Consider the following 25,584-nt stretch of genomic DNA (forward strand, 5'->3'; position numbering starts at 1 on the left):
AGCCTTAACTGTCTTTTGTTCAACCGTAATAGAATAAGCTTCAACTTCTTTTCCTTTTATGGCATTACTCTTTGATGTTTGATCTTCTACCAATTTTTTCATGCCACCCTTTTTAAAATTGGTCTTTAAAGGCTCATCTAATCTTGTGAGTCTTATCCTACCTTCCTTGAAATATACAATACCATCCTTGATTGTAGCCTTATAGCTATCACAATGACCACGCTTGTGGTTTGGATTGTCAAACCACATACATCTCTCCACAAATTCTTTTGACCCTTCAACTACCCTTGATGAGCTTACCATTTGGAATTTCTTCAATTCAGTCATTTCTACTTTCAAATCCCGTATGCCCTTGATTGTCATTCTTCAGAGTCTTTATTCCTTTTTGAGGTGGCTCTAGATTTTGAGATGCAGGTACTAGTTCCAACCTTGATATTATACCATGAGCCTTAAACTTCTGTTGTTTAGCCAAAAGTCCCACTGTCTCTTTTATTAGCTTCTAATTATTTATAAAACCACTCTCAGATGTCTTGTCTACTAGGTGAAAGAGTAACTTATCTTCCAGGTGTTCATCAGCTGCTTGCAAGAATAATCCAATTTTCCTTGTTTCCAATAGCTGCCTCTCTTGCCGTAGCAATTGACCAAACTTTGTTTCAAACTCCCTGATTAATTCATCTTTAGGCCCCTATCTCCTCTCAAGGCTTCATACTTAACATTAAAGTTCTATAACTTTTATATACTATAATCAAACTAAGTAAGGAAAATAAAATAAAGTTTTTTCATACCAACTCTTTTTAATTTAATCTATTATCTACTCTAACATACATTTAGATTTATTAAAATTTAATGTGTTCTAACTAATTTTTACATACTATAAGCATTTACACTATGACAACGTCATGCCTTTTGGACTTACAAATGCACCAGCAGCTTTTCAACATTTAATGAATGATGTTTTTCAAGAGTTTTTGGACGATTTTGTGGTCTGTTATCTAGACGACATCTTGATCTATTCTAAGAATCTAGAAGAACATGAACTTCATGTTCGTCATGTGTTACAAAAATTAAGAGATGTAGGACTCTATGCCAAGATAGAAAAGTGTATATTCCACACTACTCAAGTCGATTTCTTAGGTTATATCATTTCAAATGATGGACTTATGATGCATCCTAAAAAAGTTCAAACTATTATAGATTGGAAGATCCCAAAAATAGAAAGAGATGTCCAATATTTTTTAGAATTTACCAACTACTATCGGATCTTCATCAAAGACTTTTCTCGAGTTGCAGCTCCACTTACACATTTGACTTGTAAAGACAAACTCCAATGGAATCAAGAAGCGGAAGTTGCTTTTGAATCTTTGAAGACAGCATTTGTTTCTGCACCAATCTTATATCGTGTTGATTTTTTCAAAGGATTCTTTATGAAAACAGATGCATCAGACTTTGCTCAGGGTGCGATTTTATCTCAAATGGAAACAGATGACAAACTTCATCCAGTAGCCTTTCATTCAAGAAAATTCTCAGCAGCAGAAATCAATTATGAGATCTACGACAAAGAACTTCTTGCAATTGTGGATTCTTTTTAAGAATGGCATCATTATCTAGAAGGCGCTTCCAATCCAGTCACCGTGTATACGGATCACAAGAACCTCGAATATTTTATGTCAGCACGCATATTAAATCGTCGCTAAGCTCGTTGGAGCATGTCTTTATCAAGATTGAAGTTCATCATCACTTATCAACCAGAAAAACAACAAGATTTATCCGATGCCTTGTCTAGACGTTCTTATCTTGTACCAAAAGAAGGAGATGCAGCTTTTGAGCAACAAAGAACGGTTTTCTTGAAGCCAAAGCAATTTCAGCTTCGAACAATAAAATCAACATTGACTGTTGATTTAATTTTTTTTAAGCAAGTCCAGTTAGGTATGTCTTCAGACCCTCTTGTTCATGATTTCAAGAATAATTCTTTTAAATCTCATAATCCCTCTAAATTTAAATTCAAGAACTTACTCTATTTCAAAGCATGCCTGTATGTTCCAAAAGGAGAAGCACGTTTACGTGTTCTTCAAGCTCATCATGACTTCCCAGCAGTAGGACATTTTGAATATAATAAGACTTTGGAGCTGATATCTAGGGATTTTTGGTGGCCTCAAATGTGGAAGGCAGTCAAAGATTTTGTACAATCATGTGATGTTTGCTCAAGATCAAAAACTCCTCATCATCGACCTTTTGAACTTCTTCAGCCATTACACATTCCAGAACAACCATGGTTTTCTGTTTCTATGGACTTCATCACGGATCTTCTAATCTCAGGTTCTTATGATTCTATATTCGTGATAGTAGATCGTTTTACCAAGATGGCACATTTTGTACCATGTACAAAATCTATCACTGGTGAAGAAACAGCTAAGCTCTTTCTTGACAATATCTATCGCTATCATGGATTATCCAAGGATATTATATTAGATAGGGAAATTCAATTTGTATCAAGATTTTGGCGGACTCTTTTCAAGATTCTAAAAGTGGATATAAAACTATCTTCGATATTCCATCCTCAAACTGATGGACAAACGGAGCGTGTTAATTAAGTTTTGGAGCAATATTTAAGATGTACCATTAACTACCAACAAGATGATTGGACAACTCTTTTGTCATTGGTAGAGTTTGCTTACAATAACACGGTACATTCTTCTACAAAATAAACACCTTTCTTTGCTAATTATGGTTATTATCCATGACTTGATACTTTTGACTTTTCAAAAGTTGATAATCCTGCTGCGAAAGATTTGGTGATTCATTTATCAGAGCTACATGCAACGATGAAGGCGTAGTTAAAAGAGGCTCAAGAACAACAAAAGGTCAATGCGAATGTCTATCGAAAGAAACAACCACCAATTCTCTTGGGTGATAAGGTATGGCTACTTTGTCGCAATATCAAGACCACTCGTCCTTGTGATAAGTTGGACTATTGAAGGCTAAGACCATTTTCTATTTCTGCACAAATCAATCCAGTTACATATCGTCTGATGGACAAACGAAGCTTGTTAATCAAGTTTTGGAGAAATATTTAAGATGTACGATTAACTACCAACAAGATGATTGGACAACTCTTTTGCCATTGGCAGAGTTTGCTTACAATATCACGGTACATTCTTCTACAAAATAAACACCGTTCTTTACTAATTATGGTTATCATCCATGACTTGATACTTTTGACTTTTCAAAAGTTGATAATCCTGCTGCGAAAGATTTGGCGATTCATTTATCAGAGCTACATGCAACGATGAAGGCGCAGTTAAAAGAGGCTCAAGAACAACAAAAGGTCAATGCAGATGTCTATCGAAAGGAACAACCACCATTCCTCTTAGGTAATAAGGTATGGCTACTTTGTCACAATATCAAGACCACTCATCCTTGTAACAAGTTGGACTATCGAAGACTTGGACCATTTTCTATTTCAGCACAAATCAATTCAGTTGCATATCGTTTACATCTACCAGAGTCAATGAAAATCCATTCAGTATTCCACATGTCTCTTCTTGAACCATACAAGACAGTGGACATACCAATAAGACGACAAGCTCTACCTCCTCCTATAGAAGTAGACAATAATGAAGAGTTTGAAGTAGAAGAAGTCTTAGATTTAAGGCGGCGTCGAAATAAATTGGAATATCTTATCCATTGGCATGGATATGGTATTAGTGAATGTACATGGGAGCCAATAAAGAATCTTGCAAATGCAGCAAAGGTAGTGGAGGCTTTTCATCAACGACCTCCATCAAAATCAAGATGAAAACCTTCTTTATAAAAGAAAAAAAATCTAGGCAAGATAACATTCTACTTTCAATTCTTGTTCGTAGCTTCTTTGTAGTTGTAACATTCAGGAGATGGAGAATCAACAACCAGGGGATTCGACTCAAAAGCCTTCATTTGTTGACCTACTGGATGAGATATTATGATTATCACAACCTTCAAGACGACGCAATCGAGATGAAGATCTTCAAAAATGACATGTTCTTCCTCGAATAGATGGCGAGATACAATGCATTTGGTATCACGATTTGGGAAGGGACTTCCAATGTTTGGTGATTTTGCTAGAGGTAAGAACAACATCCTGATGGTGTTCCAAATGTTCTATTCGAAAGAAGTTATGAAAGCCTCAACAATCATCAAATAATTGGGTGGTCTTTCCGCGCTGGTATGGGATACTACTGATGGTTGAGAGGCCCTATCAATCATCTTCAAAGAGAACAAAGATCAAAGTATGTAGCAAATATAATTTGTCACATCATAGATTTCCTCAACATATGATGACCGCTCCTTGTAGAACTCATCCCTAGAAGGGGGGGTAATGTCATGGACAAACTCATGTAAGCTAGTAATTACATATACAAATAGGTAGAAGTAAGTAAAATTAGGTAAAAGTAAGTTAATTCTATAGTATTTAATATGGAAGCTTTCTAGAAGCTTAATAGATGCTGCTTTCACTTCATAGGTGTCTTTAATTGACTTTTTGGATTAGAAACGTAGTTAACAAATTGGCCAGGTACCACAGATATTGTTAGCTTGAAGATCAAGCTAACTATGTGGTCCACACATAGAAAAACTTGCCTTGTAAGTCAAGGCATGTGTCCTACAAAGTCAACACATATTGGAGGTCCTATAGAACGTTGCCACGTAGCCCCTAGTTAGATAGTATATATAGAGACAAGAGTGAAGCCTTCTTCACTCTTGTCAACTCTTTTCTTGCTTCTAGTCTAGTTTCAGGGGTCTTTAGTTTCTTTGTCTTTTGGCAATAGCCATTCGAGTTTCTCTTTCAATATACATACTTGTTTATTTATATTTTATTACCTTTCTTTGAGTGAAGGCTCACTTGTCTGAATTGCTTTTTCGTCGAGTTCTTGTCTTTGATACTTGAAGAGGTTCATCTTACACTTTCAAGAACAAAATCTATATTTGGAATACAAAAAGTTCTTATTATTGGGCATTTGTATGGATTTTATGAATGAAAGCCAGATCCAAGCAAAGTTGATTTAATTGGAAGAATGAAAGATTCATGTGACTCTTTAATAGAAGTACACAGGTTTTTAGGGGCTTGTATATTTTATCGTATATGGATTCCTCATTATGCTCATGTAGCGGATTTATTGTATGAATTATTACGTAAGGATTATCGATTCAAATGGGAAAGAAAGCATACTGAAGCAATGAAGAAGCTAAAGGTGTTATTGGTGACACCTCCAATTTTATGAAAAATTGATTATGACTATAATAGACAAGTAATTCTTACTGTGGATACCAGTCCTATTGCTATTGGATGGACTGTGGAACAAGATGATTCAAGTGAAAATAGATTTGCAGTTTGATTTGGAGCTAAAGTTTTAAGTATTCGTCAACGTGCATATTCGCAAATCAAAAGAGAACTTTGGGAAGTTGTTTCGGCTATGAAAGCTAAAAAATATTATTTGATTGGTGTAGCATTAGTAATTGAAATGGATTGCTTGCCATTACTTGGAATGATTACTAATTATTCAATGTCAGATATTGCAATGTTAAGATGGATTGCTTATATTAAGTCATTAAATCTGGAATTTAAACATGGTACTGGAAAAGATAATTTAATAGCAGATATGCTATCTAGAACAAGATATGAAAGAGAAGATGAAATGGTTGAAGACATTGATGATGTTGGATCAAAATTCTATTCAGTATCAAATCTTAACAAAGAAGACAAGCTATTTCTTGAAGAATTTTATGAAGGAGAATTATTAGATATTGGTCATTACTTGAATACCTTGACTAAGCAAGAAAATTGATCTACAAAAAAATTTAAAAAAATAATAAAAAAAAAACATATGGATTTTTGCTTCAAGAAGGATTCTTATGGAAGAGACCAAAGAAACGAATTGGAATGCCACAAAGAGTGATAGGCAATAAGGAAGAGAAAAAAAAATTATTAAAGAAGTTCCATGATAGTTTATGGGCAAGACATAGAGGAATTTGGGCTACTTTTGCTAAACTTAAGGAACAATATTGGTGGAGAAATATGTATCGAGATGTGCTCTTATTTGTAGAATCATGTAAAATTTGTCAAGCGTATTCTAATACACGACGTTGAGATGGTCTTCATCTTACATATCCTCTAACTATTCATTTTAAATGGATTTTTGATTTGGTTATTATGCCAATCAGGTTATGGCAAATGAGATATTTTGCCTTCGCTCATGAAGATTTATCAAAACAAGTAGAAAGAAGAGAATTGAGAACGAAAACTATAGAAGAAATTTGTAGATTTTTTCTTGAAGATGTTATTTGCTGCTATGTATGTGTAGGAAAAATCATTGCAGATTGTGGAGAATTAAATGCATAAGAAGCTCGTGAATTCTTTGAAAGATGTGGAATTAAACTATCACTGACTACTACCTATAATCTTGAAGGAAATACAAAAAGTGAACGTGGTCACCCACTGATTGCGAAAGTATTAATTAAAGCTTGTAATGAAAAAGTAAAAGAATGGCCACGACTTTTGTCATTTGCATTGTGGGCTGATCAAACAACTCATAGCTCAGTAATGGGATATATGCCTATTGAGCTTATGATAGGCCAAAAATCAATTATGCCAATTGAAAAAAAAGTACCTACTTGGAGTGTACTACAATGAAAAGATGGATTAATAAGAGAAGAACTTCTAGCTATTAGAATTCAATAATTAGAGCAAAGATCAGAAGATATGTGAATAGCATTAGAAAGGTTAAAAAGAACGAGGTTACAAAACAAGACACGAGTTGATAAGCTGCATCGATTGAGGCCTAAAGTAATTGAAGAAGATGATTGGATTTTGGTCTATGATAGTAGCTTAGATAATGAACTGTCACGGCCATAATCATGTAAGCTAATAATTACATATAGAAATAGGTAGAAGTAAGTAAAAGTAGATAAAAGTAAGTTAATTGTATAATATTTAATATAGAAGCTTCCTAGAAACTTCCTAGACGCTGCTTTGACTTCATAGGTGTCTTTAATTGACTTTTTGGATTAGAAACGTGGTCAACAAGTTGGCCATGTGCCACACATGTTGTTAGCTTGAAGATCAAGCTAACTATGTGGCCCACACGTAGAAAAACTTGCCTTGTAAGTCAAGGCATGTGTCCTACAAAGTCAACACATATTGGAGGTCTTATAGAACGTCGCCACGTAGCCCCTAGTTAGATAGTATATATAGAGACAAGAGTGAAGGCTTCTTCACTCTTGTCAACTCCTTTCTTGCTTCTAGTCCAGGTTCAAGAGTCTTTAATTTCTTGTCTTGTGGCAATAGCCATTCCAGTTTCCTTTTAATATACCTACTTGTTTATATTTTGACTTATTATATCGAGATAGCCTTTTGGTGTATATTTTTCCTCATCGAGTCTTTGTCCTTGACAGATTGACAAGAGTACACTTACAATATCAGAGCTTTGTTTTTTCTTGAGTAAGAGTGGATTACCCCTTTCTCTTGACAAGACATAAGCGTATTAGAAGTTTGCGGATTACCCACTTCTAAACTGATATTGTTCTTAGTATCTTCTTTGTTATCAAGTCTTTCTTTTCTTTTGTCTTGAGCAATATCAAACAAATTTTTCTTCTTAGTGTCATTATGGCAGAGCTTGTTGAAATGAAGAGTGCAATGGCACAAATGCAAGAGCAAATGAGGGAGTTAATGCTTGCGATGCATCAACTCAATTCACCAACACAGGAAAGAACAAGAATAGCAGAAAGTGGAGATATAGAGATGATCGGAGCTGCTTCAACATCTACAACAAATCACGTTCCTTCTCCAATTGTACAACATCCTATAAGCACTAGAGAACCAAGAATTGCCTTACCTGAGAAATTTGATGGTACGAGATCAAAGTTTCGAGGGTTCATCAATCAAGTACAATTGGCAATTGAACTTCAACCGCAAAGCTATCCAACTCCAGGATCACAAGTCAGGTTTATTGGCACTCTACTTTCTGGTTCTACATTATCGTGGTTTTCGTCTTTTCTTGAACAACGAAATCCAATATTGGACAATTTGGAAGCTTTTTTGGTGGAGTTTCGATCTATGTATGGTGAACACGATGCAACTCGTGTTGCAACAAATAAGATCCGAATTCTGCGACAAGGAAATCGCTTAGTAACAGTATATGTTTCACAATTTCGACAACTTGTAATTGACATCAAGTGGGATGATGCTGCACTCATCAGTCAATTTTTTTATGGATTGCAATACGAAGTAAAGAAATTGATGCTCAACTTACCTGATCCTCAAACTTTGAGTCAAGCAATCGATTTTGCGGTAAAATGTGATAATCGACTTTTTGAATTTCGATCTGAGAATCATTCACGGGAACCTCAACGTTATTACTCAATGGCAACATCAACATCTTTGCCAAACGTACATTCGGAAGTAGAAGACATGCAAATTGACGCGGTACATTTTAAACCTCTAACTGAGCAAGAAAAGATTCATCGTCGTCAAGAAGGATTATGTTTATATTGCGGAGAACCTAAGCACACTGCTCAACATTGTCCAAAGAAACAACGCAACTATAAAATGAGGGGTACGACGGTCAAAGAAGACAACATGTCGGAAAACGGATCCGTCCAGCTACAATAGGGACCATGCAGCTGGAACCTTGTACAATTCCTAATGAAGGTCCTATCCTCTCCTCAGAACCCTCTCCTTGTTTTATAATAGACTTATATTTAGGACCTAAGAATTACAAAGCCTCTGCTTTATTAGATTCGGGAGCCTCAGCATGTTTTTTAGATGAACAATTTGTTAAAAGTCGTAAAATACCCTTTGTACAGAAACCTAAACCAGTACATGTAGAAGTCATAGATGGTCGTCCCTTGTCTTCTGGAGATGTCACTCATGAAACTCATCCTATAAAAGTAACAATAGATGGTCATGATAGCTACATAGCTTTTAACATAATTAAATCCCCGTCCAATCCAGTTATTTTAGGTTTATCCTGGCTAGAAAAATATAACCCTCGAATAGATTGGAATTCGCGTAAACTTGATTTTTCCAAAAGCGTTATTAATAGTTCTACGAACTAAGTAAAAAATTATAAGTCTAGTACAGTAAAACCTGTACTGATAGGTGCAAAAGCATTTATACACGCAGCAAAAGAAGGATCAACTTTTGCTATTTATGCTGCACCTATTTCTGAAAACGTAAAGACTTCAAGTGGCATTCCAAATCAATATCAGGAGTATCAAGACGTTTTTGAGAAAAAGAATGCAGATATTCTTCCTGAGCATCGTCCATATGATTGTTCAATCGACCTCAAGGAAGGAACTCAGCCACCATTTGGACCAATTTACAGTTTATCGCAAGATGAGATGGCTGAACTCAAGACATATATTGACGAGAATTTAGCGAAGAATTTCATACGCCATTCAAAATCTCCAGCAGGAGCTCCAATTCTATTCGTAAAGAAAAAAGATGGATCTTTACGAATGTGTGTTGATTATCGAGGACTCAACAAGATCACAATCAAGAACAGGTATCCATTACCTTTGATATCAGGACTCCTTGACTTGTTGAATCAAGCTAAGATCTATACAAAAAAAGATCTAAGAGGAGCATATAATCTAGTACGGATCAAAGAAGGAGATGAATGGAAGACTGCGTTTCGAACCAGGTATGGACATTTCGAATATAATGTCATGCCCTTTGGACTCACGAATGCACCAGCTGCTTTTCAACATCTCATGAATGATGTATTTCGTGAATTCTTAGACAATTTTGTCGTCTGCTATCTAGACGATATCCTGATCTATTCCAAGAACGTCGAAGAACATGAAATACATGTTCGTCAAGTATTACAAAAACTTAGAGATGCAGGATTGTACGCCAAGATGGAAAAGTGTGTATTTCACACTACTCAAGTTGACTTTTTAGGATACATCATTTCAAATGATGGTCTCATGATGGATTCTAAGAAAGTCCAAACAATCATGGATTGGAAGATTCCAAGGACAGTAAGAGATGTCCAATGTTTCTTGGGATTTGCCAATTACTATCGGATCTTCATCAAAGATTTCTCACGAGTTGCAGCTCCACTTACACGCTTGACTAGTAGACATAAATTCCAATGGAATCAAGAAGCGGAAGCAGCATTTGAAGCCTTGAAGACATCGTTTGTCTCTACACCAGTCTTATATCATGTTGACTTTTCCAAGGCATTTTTTATGGAAACAGATGCATCAGATTTTGCCTTGGGTGCAGTTTTATCACAAATGGGAACAGATGATAAACTTCATCCGATAGCTTTTCATTCAAGAAAATTCTCAGCAACCGAGATCAATTATGAGATCCACGATAAAGAACTTCTTGCGATCATGGATTCCTTTCAAGAATGGCGTCATTATCTAGAAGGCGCTTCTAGTCCAGTCACTGTGTATACAGATCACAAGAACCTCGAGTATTTCATGTCAGCATGCGTGTTGAATCGTCGTCAAGCTCGTTGGAGTATGTCTTTGTCAAGATTCGAGTTCATTATCACTTATCGGCCAGGAAAACAACAAGGTTTATCCGATGCCCTATCTAGACGTTCTTATTTTGCACCAAAAGAAGGAGATGCAGCTTTTGAGCAACAAAGAATGGTCCTCTTGAAACCGGAGCAATTTCATCTCCGAGCAATGAAATCAACATTGACTGTTGATTCAACTTTTCTCAAGCAAATCCAGTCCAGTATGTCCTCAGACCCTCTTGTTTATGATATCGAGAATAATTCTTCCAAGTCTCATAATCCTTCTAAGTTTGAGTTCAAGAATAATCTATTATATTTTGAAGGACGCCTATATGTTTCAGAAGGAGAAGCACGTTTACGTGTTCTTCAAGCACGTCATGACTTTCCAGCAGCAAGGCACTTTGGATATAATAAGACTTTGGAACTCATATCAAGAGATTTTTGGTGGCCACAAATGTGGAAGTCAGTCAAAGACTTTGTACAATCATGTGATATTTGTTCAAGATCAAAAATTCCTCGTCATCGACCTTACGGACTTCTTCAGCCATTACCTATACCAGAACAACCAAGGTCTTCTGTTTCTATGGATTTCATCACAGATCTTCCAAGCTCAAGATCTTATGATTCTATATTTGTGATAGTAGATCGTTTCACCAAGATGGCACATTTTGTGCCATGTACAAAATCTATCACAGGTGAAGAAACAGCTAAGCTTTTCATTGATAATATCTATCGCTATCATGGATTACCTAAAGATATCATATCGGATAGGGGAACTCAATTTGTGTCAAGATTTTGGAGGACCCTTTTCAAGATTTTAAAAGTGGACATAAAACTATCTTCGGCTTTTCATCCTCAAACTGATGGACAAACAGAGCGCGTAAACCAAGTCTTGGAGCAATATTTAAGGTGTACTATCAACTACCAACAAGATGATTGGACAACCTTTCTGCCATTGGCAGAGTTTGCTTATAATAATACGGTACATTCTTCCATGCAACAAACACCTTTCTTTGCCAATTATGGCTATCATCCACGACTTGATACTTTTGATTTTTCAAAAGTTGATAATCCTGCAGCAGAAGATATGGCAAATCGGTTGTCACAGTTACATGCAATAATGAAGACACAATTGAAGGAAGCTCAAGAACGACAAAAGATAAACGCAGATCTATATCGTAAGGAGCAACCACAGATCAACGTTGGTGATAAGGTATGGCTACTTCGTCGCAATATCAAGACTACTCGACCTTGTGACAAGTTGGACTATCGTAGGCTTGGCCCCTTTTCTGTTTCTGAACAGATCAACCCAGTTGCATATCGGTTACATCTACCAGAGTCAATGAAGATCCATCCTGTATTCCACGTATCTCTTCTTGAACCATATAAGACAGTGGATATACAAGGAAGAAGACAAATGCCACCGCCTCCTATAGAAGTAGATAATAATGAAGAATTTGAGGTGGAAGAGATATTAGACTCAAGGCGGCGCCAAAATAAGCTGGAATATCTTGTTCATTGGCGCGGATATGATATTAGTGAACGCACATGGGAGCCATCCAAGAATCTAGCAAATGCATCAACTAAAGTCAAAGTTTTTCATCAACGACATCCATCAAAACCAAGATGAAAATCTCTCTTATAAAAGAGACAAGATTGAGGCAAGATAACATTCAATTTCCTATCCTTGTTTGTAACTTCTTTGCATTTGTGACGCTAATTAAATGGAGAGCCAACAACCAGCAGATTCAACTCAAGAACCTTCGTTTGCTGACCTGCCGGACGAGACATTACGATTGTCACAACCTTCAAGACGACGCAATCGAGATGAAGATCTTCAAGAACGACATGTTCTTCCTCGAACAGATGGTGAGATACAACGCGTTTGGTATCACGATTTGGGAAGGGACTCCCGATGTTTGGTGATTTTACTAGAGGTAGGAACAACTCCTGATGGTGTTCCGAATATTCTATTCGAAGGAAGTTATGAAGGCCTCAATAATGATCAAATAACTGGGTGGTCTTCCCGCCCTGGTATGGGACACTACCGATGGTTGAGAGGCCCTATCAATCATCTTCGAAGAGAACAGAGATCAGAGTATGTGGCGAATACAATTCGTCGCATTATAGATTTCCTAAACATATGATGACCGCTCCTCGTGGAACTCGTCTCTAGAAAGGGGGGTAATGTCACGGCCATAATCATGTAAGCTAATAATTACATATAGAAATAGGTAGAAGTAAGTAAAAGTAAATAAAAGTAAGTTAATTGTATAATATTTAATATAGAAGCTTCCTAGAAACTTCCTAGACGCTGCTTTGACTTCATAGGTGTCTTTAATTGACTTTTTGGATTAGAAACGTGGTCAACAAGTTGGCCATGTGCCACACATGTTGTTAGCTTGAAGATCAAGCTAACTATGTGGCCCACACGTAGAAAAACTTGCCTTGTAAGTCAAGGCATGTGTCCTACAAAGTCAACACATATTGGAGGTCTTATAGAACGTCGCCACGTAGCCCCTAGTTAGATAGTATATATAGAGACAAGAGTGAAGGCTTCTTCACTCTTGTCAACTCCTTTCTTGCTTCTAGTCCAGGTTCAAGAGTCTTTAGTTTCTTGTCTTGTGGCAATAGCCATTCCAGTTTCCTTTTAATATACCTACTTGTTTATATTTTGACTTATTATATCGAGATAGCCTTTTGGTGTATATTTTTCTTCATCGAGTCTTTGTCCTTGACATGAACATAGTACTTTAAGGAAGTTTTCTAAACGATGGTTTGGACAGTATGTAGTAACAATTGTTCATGATAATGCAACTTACTCATTGCGGGAGTTAGATGGAACAAGGTTAAAATCCTATTGAACTTTATTAAAAATTTAGGCCAAAACTAATTGAATCTTAAATCCTAATAAAATCCTAAACCCTAAATAAAACCCTAACTAAATCCTAAACCAAACCCTAACCAAACCTTAAATCCTAAATAAATCCTAACCAAATCCTAATCCAAACCCTAAATCCTAAACTAAATCCTAATCAAATCCTAAACTCTAAATCAAATCCTAATCCAAATCTTAAATCCTAAATCAAACCCTAACCAAATCCTAATCCAAACTCTAAACCCTAAATCCTAAATCAAAACCTAATCAAAATCCTAATCAAACCTTAAACCAAATCCTAAACCAAATCCTAACCAAATCCTAAATCAAACCCTAGTAATTCCTACAACAGATTTAAACCTCAATAACTAATGAATAAATCATTGATTTTAACTAAAATTTTGTATACTTCTTAAAAGCTAAATTCAAATTAAGCACAAAAAAATTAAAAAGGATCAGAGTTACCAAATTGTCGATAATCTCAAAAATATGATCGGTTATTAGCTGGCCTCCTTCTCCAATCTTGATGCCAATCTTCTAGAGCCAATATCTCTCCTTTATACCGTTCGATTGATCTCTAAGTTCTAGTACACATAGAAAAACAAGTCTAATATCTTCTTACACAAGTTTCACTCCAATCCAATGACTAGATTGTACGAAATCTTAAAAACCCCTATTAGACCTAAAATTCTACTTTCTGAGACCTTAATCCACTTAAACCTCAATATTCCTTAATTTAATCGTTAGATCAAGCTCAAATTCACAACATATATTAAACACACCTAAAACCATAAATTCACAAAATTTCACCTATAGATCTATTATAAAACTCTTGAAATCATCCAAAATATAAATCCTATTTTATTTTATAAAACCCAAATAATCCGAAACAAACCTTGACTTTGCAAAGCTATTACAAAGTCAATACACATGCAAATCACCTAAAATCAACACCCATAGAAACTCTATTCTATCAAACCCCACTCTCCGATCTACCAAAGAGTCCCACAGTCGTCATCAAGACTCGGTTTTGTGCCTCAGAGTCTGATTTCGATCCTGGTTCATAACCGGCCCTCTCCGGGTATCAACATCTAGTTTTTTTAAGTAATTTTTACTAGAATTTACTCTTAACTTCCTCCTAAAGATGCCTATATCATTTAGTTTTTCAATCTATCTTATTTTGCCTTATTTTTGGCCCTACAAAATAAGTAGAAGCTATTTTTTCTAAAAAGGCAGCATTACTACTAAAAGTTTTACTACCTTCCTATCTTTTATCCATATTTTTCTACCTTTTCTTTTAACTTGGCTCTTCTATAATAAGATCCATATTATCATCTTTTACTATATAGTCGTGTTACAACACGACACCGTATGTAGTAACAACTGTTCATAATAATGCAACTTATTCATTGCGGGAGTTAGATGGAACAAGGTTAAAAATATCAATTGCAGGGAAGCGAATAAAAATATTTAAACAAAGATATACACAAATAAATATAAAAGACCTTAGTGACAATAGAGATATTCCTCAACAAAAAGATGTATTTGACATGGATAGCAAAAATGATGAAGAAGATTTAGACAAAGACTTGGAGAATGTATTATGAATCAAACAACAACTGGGTTATTTGGTGCATACTAGAGGATGCACAGGTTCAAAGAAGGTGGATGTCGTGTTGTAACATGACTATATAGTAAAAATATAAATAAAAAAGATATTATTAATATTTAGTCATCTTGGATATTAGAAACATTGGCCAATTCCAATGCCAATATTCAAGGTCAGTTAATGTCACCCCACCAATGTCGTAATGTGTGAAGTCTTACTTGGGAATGCTCCGGGCACCTGGCTCTAGAAGGAAGAATAGAAATTGCGATAACAAAATCCTAATTCTAATAGAATACTAACAATGCTCTAATTAGACTATAATAATGGTAAACAAACGTAATCAAATTCAAAACAACTCAAAGAAATTTCAAACAAACAATAAAATTCTTAAAGAAATATTAGAATGATCACAAATTTTATTCAAATATATGTCAATTCAACCTTAATTTAATTCTAGTTAAAACCCTATTAAATTTTACTCAACTTTAGACCAAACCTTATTAAATCTTAAACCCTAATAATTCCTAAACCCTAATTCAAATCCTAAATAAATATTAAATTAAACCCTATTTCCTAATCCAAACCCTAATCCAAACCCTAATCCAACCCTAAACTCTAATCCAAATCCTAAATCCTAAACCAAACCTTAAATCAAACCCTAACCAAATCCTAGTCCAAACTCTAATCCAAATCCTAAATCAAACCCTAATCCAAACCCTAAATCAAATCCTAACCAAACCCTAAATCCTAATCCAAATCCTAATCCAAATCCTAAATCCTAATCCAAACCCTAATCCAAACCCTAATCCAAATCCTAGCCAAATCCTAATCCAATCCTAGTAATTCCTATGACAGATTTAAACCTCAATATCTAATGAATAAACCGTTGATCTCAATTTAAAATTTGCACACTTCTTAAAAATCAAGTTCAAAACAAGCAAAAATTTTTTGAAAAGGATCGGAGTTACCAAATTGACGAAAACCTCAAAAATGTGTTCGGGTGTTAGTCGGCCTCCTTCTCCAATCTTGTTGCCAACCTTCCAAAGTCAATTTCTCTTTTTTGCGCCGTTCGATTGGTTTCAAATTTCTCATGGACATAGAAAAACAAGTTTAATATCCTCTCACACAAGTTTTACTCCAATCCAACTAGTAGATTGCATGAAATCTTAAAAATCCTCACTGGACCTAAAATTCTACTTTCTGAGACCTTTACTCACTTAAACCTCAATATCTCTCAGTTCAACCGTTAGATTAAGCTCAAATTCACAACACGTATTCAATACAACTATAACCATGAACTCAAAAAATTCACCCATAGATCTGCAACAAAAATCTCGAAATCACTCAAAACATATATCCTATTTTATTTCATAAAACCCAAGTCATCCGAAAAAAAACTCAACTTTGCAAAGCTCTTACAAATTTATATCAACTCCAAATCATCCAAAATCAATGCCCATAGAAACCTTATTCAATCTTCTCTCAAACCCCACTCTTCGATTTGCCGAAGAGTCTCGGAGTCGTCGTCGAGACTCAGTTTTATTCCTCAGGGTCTGATTTCGACCCTGGTTCATAACCGGCCCTCTCCGGGTATTAATATCTAGTTTTTCTAAGTAACTTTTTTCTAGAATTTACTCTTAATTTTCTTCTAAAGATTCATATATCATTTATTTTCCTAATTTACTTTGATTTGCCTTACTTATGGTACTACAAAGTAAGTAGAAGTCACCTTTCTAAAAGGTAGCATTGGTACCTTTTAATTTTTCTACCCCTTTGGCTATTAAGTATATTTCTAAGATAATTTGTTCTAGTACTTTGAACTAAGATCTCTTAAATTATAATAATCTCCACATTCTTTCACCTATTAATTGTGTTACATCATGACACCGGTGTCATCGAACCAAGTACCCTCCGTACCAACAGGACTAGGATCATTTTCCAATCCTACATGGAACAAGCCTAGTAGGTATATACCAATGGAGACACTCAATATGCATGATGGGAGTGCAGGAAGACCACTTCGTCGTTTTTGTTGCAAACAGGTTAGTCATTATGCCAGTGAATGTTTCAATCCCAAAGCCAGTGATGATTACCCGCCAGTGTGAAGGAATTGTAAGCAGTCGAGGCATACTTATCAACAATGTAATGCTCCGTCCAATTTCAATAAATAAAATTAGCAGATCTAAAGCCAAGGAAAAATTAAGGAGATAAATCAAGGTCTTCAAGATTTTTTAGTAAATCGGATGGAATGAGTCCGAGCCGTTCTTACCAAGAGTCAGAAAAAAGAGAAAGGACCAATTCAATATTCGGATGAGTCTGATGTGAAGGGCCAATTTGACCCAATTATGGGGACATCCAATCCAGATCCTAGTATGGGCCTCTTACCCAATATGAGACTTGACTTGATTGGGCAATCCAATGAGGTCCCAAATATGGAGGCTTCACTTCTATTTTAAGTTGTTTTGTTCTCTATGCCATTTCGAGGGAAACATCCTTTCCGTGGAAAGATCCTCTTAGAAACAGGAATTCCGGGGAGGCACCGTCGGCTGTTCCAATTCGGAGTCTAGGGCGAAAGAAAAGGAGACCACACGGAGTTAAAAGGGAGGACAAGATAAGGAAAGGGGCATTCAAAGATCAAGATTTTGGGATCAGAGAGCTAGCTTCAAGCTTCTTCAAAAGGTGTAGAATTGGGTTTCATAGGATTTGGGAGGACTTTTGCAATCGTTGTTGAAAGTCAGTGTTTGTATTGGTGATTTGGATTTTTTTTGTAATAAAGTTAAGGCTGATACTCTTGATTGTTTTGTGAAATTGGAGAAACTTTTGCGGTTGAAATTTAGAGATATCTAGAGGGTTGAGTATACCGAGTGCATGCAAAAAGTTGTATTAATCTGACGGAACAGATAGATGATATTTGACCATTAGTGTAAAGAGGTATCAAAAGTTAACAAATTGGAGTTGTTTAGGATTTCTATAATATCTAGAGATCTATCAACTAGAATAAGGTGACTTTTGGCATAGTAAGTCGAGGACTTCTAGGCGGCAGTCAAAATACATCAGTGTGGATTAACAGCGTTTCCTTGCAATCTATAAGTTAGATTAGATTGAAACTTCTTGAGTATTTAGAAGGTTTGCAAAGACACTAGTGGTAGAAGTATACAACAATCGGACAGTCAGATTGAGAATTACAGCTTGTCGGAGCTCGCTGTCTAGGATTAGGATTAAAAATAAAATAAATTAAATTAAAAATAAATAAATAAATAAATAAATAAAAATAATAATAAAATAAATAAAAACTAACAAATAACAAAAGACTTTATACTTATAATATCTTGAAATTATTAAAAATAATGTTTCTATGTATTGTGTATTGAAATTAAGCTTTTATATTGAAATCCAAACTAGTTTGTATTTAGATGGTTGAAACCTACTAGCCTATCCGGATACTTACAAAACATTATTTTATCTTCTATCGCCAGAGGCTTGGTGCATTCTCAAGCAAGATATCTCATAATACGACACCATATAGCTAGAATCTTGTATAATTCTTAATGAAGGTCCTATTCTTTCCTCAAAATCTTCTTTTCGTTTTATAATAAATGTGTGTTTAGGATGTAATAATCACAAAGCCTCTACCTTAATAGATTCAGGAGCCTCAACTTATTTTTTAGATGAAGAATTTGTTAAAAGTCATAATATACAATTACTATGAAAAACTAAACCTATACAAGTAGAAGTCATAGAGGGTCGTCTGTTATCTTCTAGAGATGTTACTCATGAAACACTTGCAATAGATGTAGTAATAAATAGTCATAACAGTTGCGTAAATTTTAATATAATTAGATCTCTCTTTAATCTAGTCATTTTAGATTTATTGTGGCTAAAAATGTATAATCTTGTGATAGATTGGATTTCTTGTAAATTTGACTTTTCTTCAAACATCATTAAGAGTTTTTCTAATTTAATAGAAATCTATGTATCTAGTATAGCTAAATTTGTACTTTTAGGTGTAAAAGCTTTTTTGCATGTTGCAAAAGAATAATCATCTTTTGTTATTTATGCCATACATATTTTAAATGATGGAAAGATTTCAAGTAAAATTCTAAGTCAATATCAAGATTTTTAAGATGTTTATGAAAAAAAGAATGTAGATATTTTCTTAGAGCATTATTCGTATGATTGCTCAATCGATCTTAAAAAAAGAAACTTAGTCGCCATTTGGCCTAATCTATAGTTTATCACAAATATGAGTTGACTAAACTTAAGAAGTACATTGATGAGAACTTGGCCAAGAATTTCATTCATCATTCAAAATCTCATGCAAGAGCTTGTATCTCATTTGTGAAAAAAAATATAGATCATTGCAAATGTGTATAGATTATTGAGGACTCAATAAGATTATTATCAAGAATAGATATCCTTTGCCTTTGATATCTGGACTTCTTGATCAATTAAATGAAGTTAAGATCTATATAAAAATAGATCTACGAAGACTGTACAATCTGGTCTGTATTGAAGAAAGAGATGAATGAAAGACTGCATTTTGAACAAGATATAGATACTTTGAATATAATGTCATGCCTTTTCAACTCACGAATGCACCGACTGCTTTTCAACATCTTATGAATGATATTTTTTTGTGAGTTTTGAAATGATTTTATTATCTATTACTTAGACAACATTTTAATCTACTCTAAGAATGCAGAAGAACATGAAGTTCATGTTCATCATGTCTTACAAAAACTTAGAGATGCACGATTGTATGCCAAGATGAAAAAGTTTGTATTCCAAAGTACTCAAGTTGACTTCTTGGAATACATTACTTCAAAAAATGGTCTAATTATGGATCCTAAAAATATTCATACAATTATGGACTAAAAAATTTTAAAAATAGTAAGAGATGTATAATGTTTTTTGAGATTTGCCAATTACTATCAAATCTTTATCAAGAACTTTTTTGAAGTTAGAGCTCTACTTACATGCTTAACTTATAAAGACAAGCTTTCACGGACACAAAATACAGACTTGAAATCTAACAAGAAGTTCAAGAAGAAGTGGCAGAACTAGATTAAACAGATGAGTACAAGAACAACACCAAAAAGGTGAGCTAGAACTCCAAGAGATGTGTTGTCGAGACTGAAGAATCCTTCAGCCTCGACTCCTATATATACTACTGAATAGGAAGCTTCTCGAGCTACTTCCACTAACTAGGACGCTTCTCCAACAACTTCTACTAATTATAAAACTTCTCGAGCAACTTCCTAGAATCTATCAGAATATTTTAGAACCTTCTAAGAATATTCTAGAACCTTCTAAGAGAATCTTTAGGGAATATTCTAAGAATCTTCTAGAATCTTCTAAAGGAATCTTTAGAAAATCTTTAGAGAATATTCTAGAAGAATATTCGAAGAATCTTCTAATGTATGTCCATGACATCACCTCCTCTTCTAACTTCGAGGTCTCCGAGAAGCAATGTTATTATCAGTCAATACCAACGCAAGAAAATGAAAATCTGTCGCATCACATCCGCTATGAATTCCAATTGTTGTTCGCGAGGCAAATGATTCATCGGCCCTTGGAGCCAACGGTAGTGACCAACACCTTCAACCTTTGACCAAGCGTGGACTTCTGTGTCTTCATTGTGAAACTGTCCTCCAAACACACCTTCTGGCTGACCGTCGTAGGCAGGCTCGACCTCAAATACAATTACTAGCGATCTGTTGCTCGGTATCCTCCGACGTCGTCGTGGTGCAGGCGGTTCTTCATCTCGCGGTCGTCTTCGTGAGCTAGTCGCTTGAGATGACATAACAAGTGTAGTATCTTGACTATCCATATCCAAAGGCTAAAATGATGAGAGCAAACTATAGTTGCTAACAAAGTTCTACACTATCGAACTATGGGTTTTGGAGGTGCCCTCCCCCCTTTTTATGCTACTTGATGAGCAAGTTTCAGCAAGAAGCTATCGTTGAATCGGCTTAGGTTTATGAGGATATCGTTGATGAAATTCTTGTACCTTTTTTGGTGCATTGGCAAGATTTTCGGCACGCTCCCACGTTCGTTCATTGATATCGTATCCACTCCAATGCACTAAATACTCCAATTTTCTCCTATTACGCCGTGAATCTAGTACCTTTTCCACCTCGTATTCCTCATGGTTTTCAATTTCGATACTTGGTGGCGGACTTTGTACTCTTTGGAGAAAAGCTGACTCTCGATAAGGTTCCAACAAAGACATATGAAAGACTGGATGTACCTTCATAGTAGCTGGTAACTCCAGACGATATGCCACCGGATTGATCTGCTTCTTGATAACAAATGGCCCTAATCTCCGATAGTCCAATTTGTCACATGGCCGCTTGGTCTTGATATTCCGTCGAAGAAGCCATACTTTACTTCCAACTTTAAAAGTAGGCGCCTCATTTCGATATTTATCTGCAGATGCCTTGTAACTCTCTTGGGCAGATTGCAATTGAAGCTTCAACGTCGCTTGAAGCTCCGATAGTTGCTTCACAAATCCTTCAGCTGTTGGGTTGTTATTTGCTGAAGAACTCAATAAATCGAGCTTGGGGTGGTATCCGTAGTTGGAGAAGAATGGTGTTTGTTGAGTTGACGCATGAAGAGTGTTGTTGTATGCGAACTCAGCAAGCGGTAGATATGCAGTCCAATCATCTTGTTGATAGTTGATGCTGCATCGTAAATATTGCTCCAAAACTTGATTCACCCGCTCCGTTTGACCGTCAGTTTGAGGATGAAAAGCCGAAGAGAGCTTAATATCCACCTTCAATATCTCAAAGAGGGACCTCCAAAACTTGGATACAAACTGAGTACCTCGATCCGACACGATATCATCTGGTAGGCCATGATAACGATATATGTTATCAAGAAAGAGTCTTGCGGTGTCTTCACTTGACGATGTTTTCTTGCAAGGCACGAAATGTGCCATCTTTGTAAATCGATCCACCACAACAAAGATGCTGTCAAATGAATTCGATGGCGGTAGGTCCGTAATGAAGTCCATAGAAACTGAAGACCATGGTCGGTGCGGAATAGGCAATGGCTGGAGAAGTCCATACGGACGATGTCGAGGGATCTTGGATCTTGAACAAACATCACAAGAAAGGACAAATTCCTTCACATCCTTCCACATTTGGGGCCACCAAAAATCTCGTGAAATGAGCTCCAAAGTCTTGTTGAATCCAAAATGTCCCGCAGTTGGAAAGTCATGGCGAGATTGAAGTACTCGGAGTCGAGTTGGTCCTTTCGGGATATACAACCGCTCCTCAAAATACAGAAGATCTCCCTCCACCTTAAACTTGTCATTATCGACACGTTCTTTGATGTCAAGAGCTATAGAATCCTCAATGGTCGCAGTATGTACCTCGCTGAGGAAGCCGTCATCGATAGTTGCAAAAGTAGCAAAAATCCTGAATTTTTCTGGTTTCAACAATGTTGTACATTGTTGATCAAACGCTGCTTCTCCAGCCTTTGGCGCAAGATACGATCTCCTCGATAATGCGTCAGATAATCCTTGCTGTTTTCCAGGGCGGTAGGTGATAATAAAGTCAAATCGTGATAGAGACATATTCCATCGAGCTTGACGACGATTCAAAATTCGAGCTATCATGAAGTACTCCAAATTCTTGTGGTCCGTATAAACAGTCACTGGATGTGCAGCTCCTTCGAGGAAATGACGCCACTCTTGGAAGGCATCCACTATATCAAGCAGCTCTTTGTCGTGGATCTCGTAGTTGATCTCAGCAGCAGAGAACTTTCGTGAATAGAACGCAACTGGGTGAAGCTTCTTGTCTATGCCCATCTGTGAAAGCACAGCTCCCAAAGCAAAATCTGAAGCATCGGTCTCTAAATAGAAAGCCTTTGCAAAGTCAGGGTGTACCAAGATTGGAGCCGTAGTGAATGCCGTCTTGAGATCTTGAAATGCTTTTGCTGCTTGTGATCCCCATTCGAGCTTGTCTTTGCTTGTTAGACGCGTGAGTGGTGCAGCAACTTGAGAATAATTCTTGATGAAGATCCGATAGAAGTTAGCAAATCCAAGAAAACACTGAACATCTCTAACCGTCTTCGGAACTTCCCAAGATATAATTGCTTCTACCTTTTTTGGATCCATCTTCAAGCCCTCTGTAGTCGCAATGAAGCCCAAAAATTCCATCTCATTCTGGTGAAATTGATACTTCTCCAACTTGGCGTAGAGTCCTCGTTCGCGTAGTTTTTCAAGAACCAAACAAACGTGCTTCTCATATTCTTCTTCATTCTTGGAAAATATCAAAATATCATCCAGATAGATGACAACAAAGTCATCGAGGTACTCCCGAAAGATGTCGTTCATCATATGCTGAAAGACCGCTGGAGCATTGGTAAGACCAAAAGGCATGACATTGTATTCAAAATGGCCATACCTTGTACGAAAGGCTGTCTTCCATTCATCTCCTTCTTTGATTCGCACAAGGTTGTAGGCTCCTCTTAAATCAATCTTTGTAAAAATCCTTGCACGTCCAAGTTGATCTAAGAGGCCGGAGATCAAAGGTAAGGGATAGCGATTTTTCTTGGTCACCTTGTTGAGTCCTCGGTAGTCCACGCACATCCGCAGTGAGCCATCCTTTTTCTTCACGAATAGGATTGGTGCTCCAGCTGGCGACTTTGAATGTCGAATAAAATTCTTGGCTAGATTCTCATCGATGTACTTCCGCAATTCTGCCAACTCCGTCTGCGATAGGTTGTATATTGAACCAAAAGGTGGTTGCGCTCCTTCCTCTAAGTCTATGGCGCAATCATATGGTCGATGTTCCGGCAGTATATCGGCGTTCTTCTTCTGAAACACGTCTTCAAAATCCCTATATTGCTCTGGTATATTCGATGTTGAGATATTCTCGCCGCTAGTTGGAGCTGCATAAATGACAAATGGTGCGCCTTCCTTGGACGATCTTAAGAACGCTCTCGCTCCAATAAACATGGATTTCTTCATGTAGGTTCTACCAACAGGTTTATTATTATTTCTTTCAGGAAATGTTATCCTTCGTAGCCTCCAATCAATGGACGGATTATGATCTTCTAACCAAGAAAGACCAAGGATAACAGGGCTTGATGGGGTTCTAATAATATTAAAAATAACGTGACTACTATGGTTCTTAAACACCACTTCTATAGGTTCTGATTCGTGGGTAACATTGCCTGACAATAAGGGTCGTCCATCTATCACCTCTACATGAACAGGTTTGGACTTCTGTACTAAACGGATCTTGTTGCGTTTAGCAAACTCTTCATCTAAAAAACAAGTAGATGCCCCCGAATCCAATAAAGCTAAAGTTTTTTGTTTTTGAGGGCCTAAAAACAAAGGAATTGTAAAACAACTGGCAGGTTGGACAGAGAAGGAGGAACCTGATTGTTGTCGTGATATTAGATTGTCCAGCCGCACGGTTCCTACTGTGGCTGGGCGTCGTCGTTTTCTGGAATCATCGCACTTCTAGTCTTGACAGGGTGCCAATTTTGCTTCTTGGGGCAATTTCCAACCTTGTGACCTTCTTCTCCACAGTACAAACATAACCCTTCCTCCATACGCCGTTTCTTCTCTGTTGGAGTAAGAGATCGGACACGCGCCGTGTCGATTTGCATGTCTGTTGCCTCCGAATGTGAGTTTAAGCTATTTGCAGACATAGTCACATTGTAACGAGTCATTTGGTGTCTTGGACGTTGGTCTTGGCGACGCTGGAATAGGCGGTTGTCACACTTTACAGCTTGGCTAATAGCTTCGTTGAGCGTTTGAGGATCAGGAAGAGATAACAGCAAGTCCTTCACATCATCCTTCAAGCCCCAATAAAACTGACTCACCAACGCCTCTTCACCCCAATTAATGTTACTTGCCAATTGTCTGAAATCCGAGGCATAGACTGATGTAGAGCGTGTTCCTTGTCGTAGCGATCGGATCTTTGTTGTAGCCCATCGAACTTTATCATGCTCGCCAAATGCTTCTGCAAACGCCTCCAAGAACGTTTCAAAGTTGCTCAGGATTGGCGATCGCTTCTCGAACAAGGGAGTAAACCAAGACAGAGCTTGTGCTGTAAGCAAGGTTCCAACAAGCCCAACACGTGCTTCCTCCGTCGGATAACGTTCGGGCTGTAAAATTGTTATCAACCTGATTTGGTTGACAAAACCTCGAAACTTGGAACGAGATCCATTAAACTTATCCGAAAGACTAACTCGAGGCTCCTTTTGTTGTAGGACTACTCGATCTTGTTGAAATGGAGGTAGAACTGCTTCTTCTGGCGCAGAAGTTTGAGGCTGATATGCTTTAGATGGCGCTATCCCAGATGCTCCATTGTTATGGAGTCCTACCATGACTCCTTCGATCTCTGTTGTCCTATGTAACAACGAGGCAAGAGCATTTATGATGGCGTCTAGTTTGGATTCCAAACTTTCAGCCATTTTAACGTCTTAACCTTCGGCTAACCTTCAGAAAGAAGAAAAAAGAGTTTTGACAAGAGGACAATATTGGTTCAGAGGAGAGTACTCCGCAACCTCTAAAACGCCTTAAGACTCCAAGATGAGGGGTAATCCACTCTCTCCAAGAAGAATAAGGCTCC

The sequence above is a fragment of the Physcomitrium patens genome, chromosome 12 (assembly GCF_059467195.1).
Source record: "Physcomitrium patens ecotype Gransden chromosome 12, ASM5946719v1, whole genome shotgun sequence".
NCBI lineage: Eukaryota > Viridiplantae > Streptophyta > Bryopsida > Funariales > Funariaceae > Physcomitrium > Physcomitrium patens.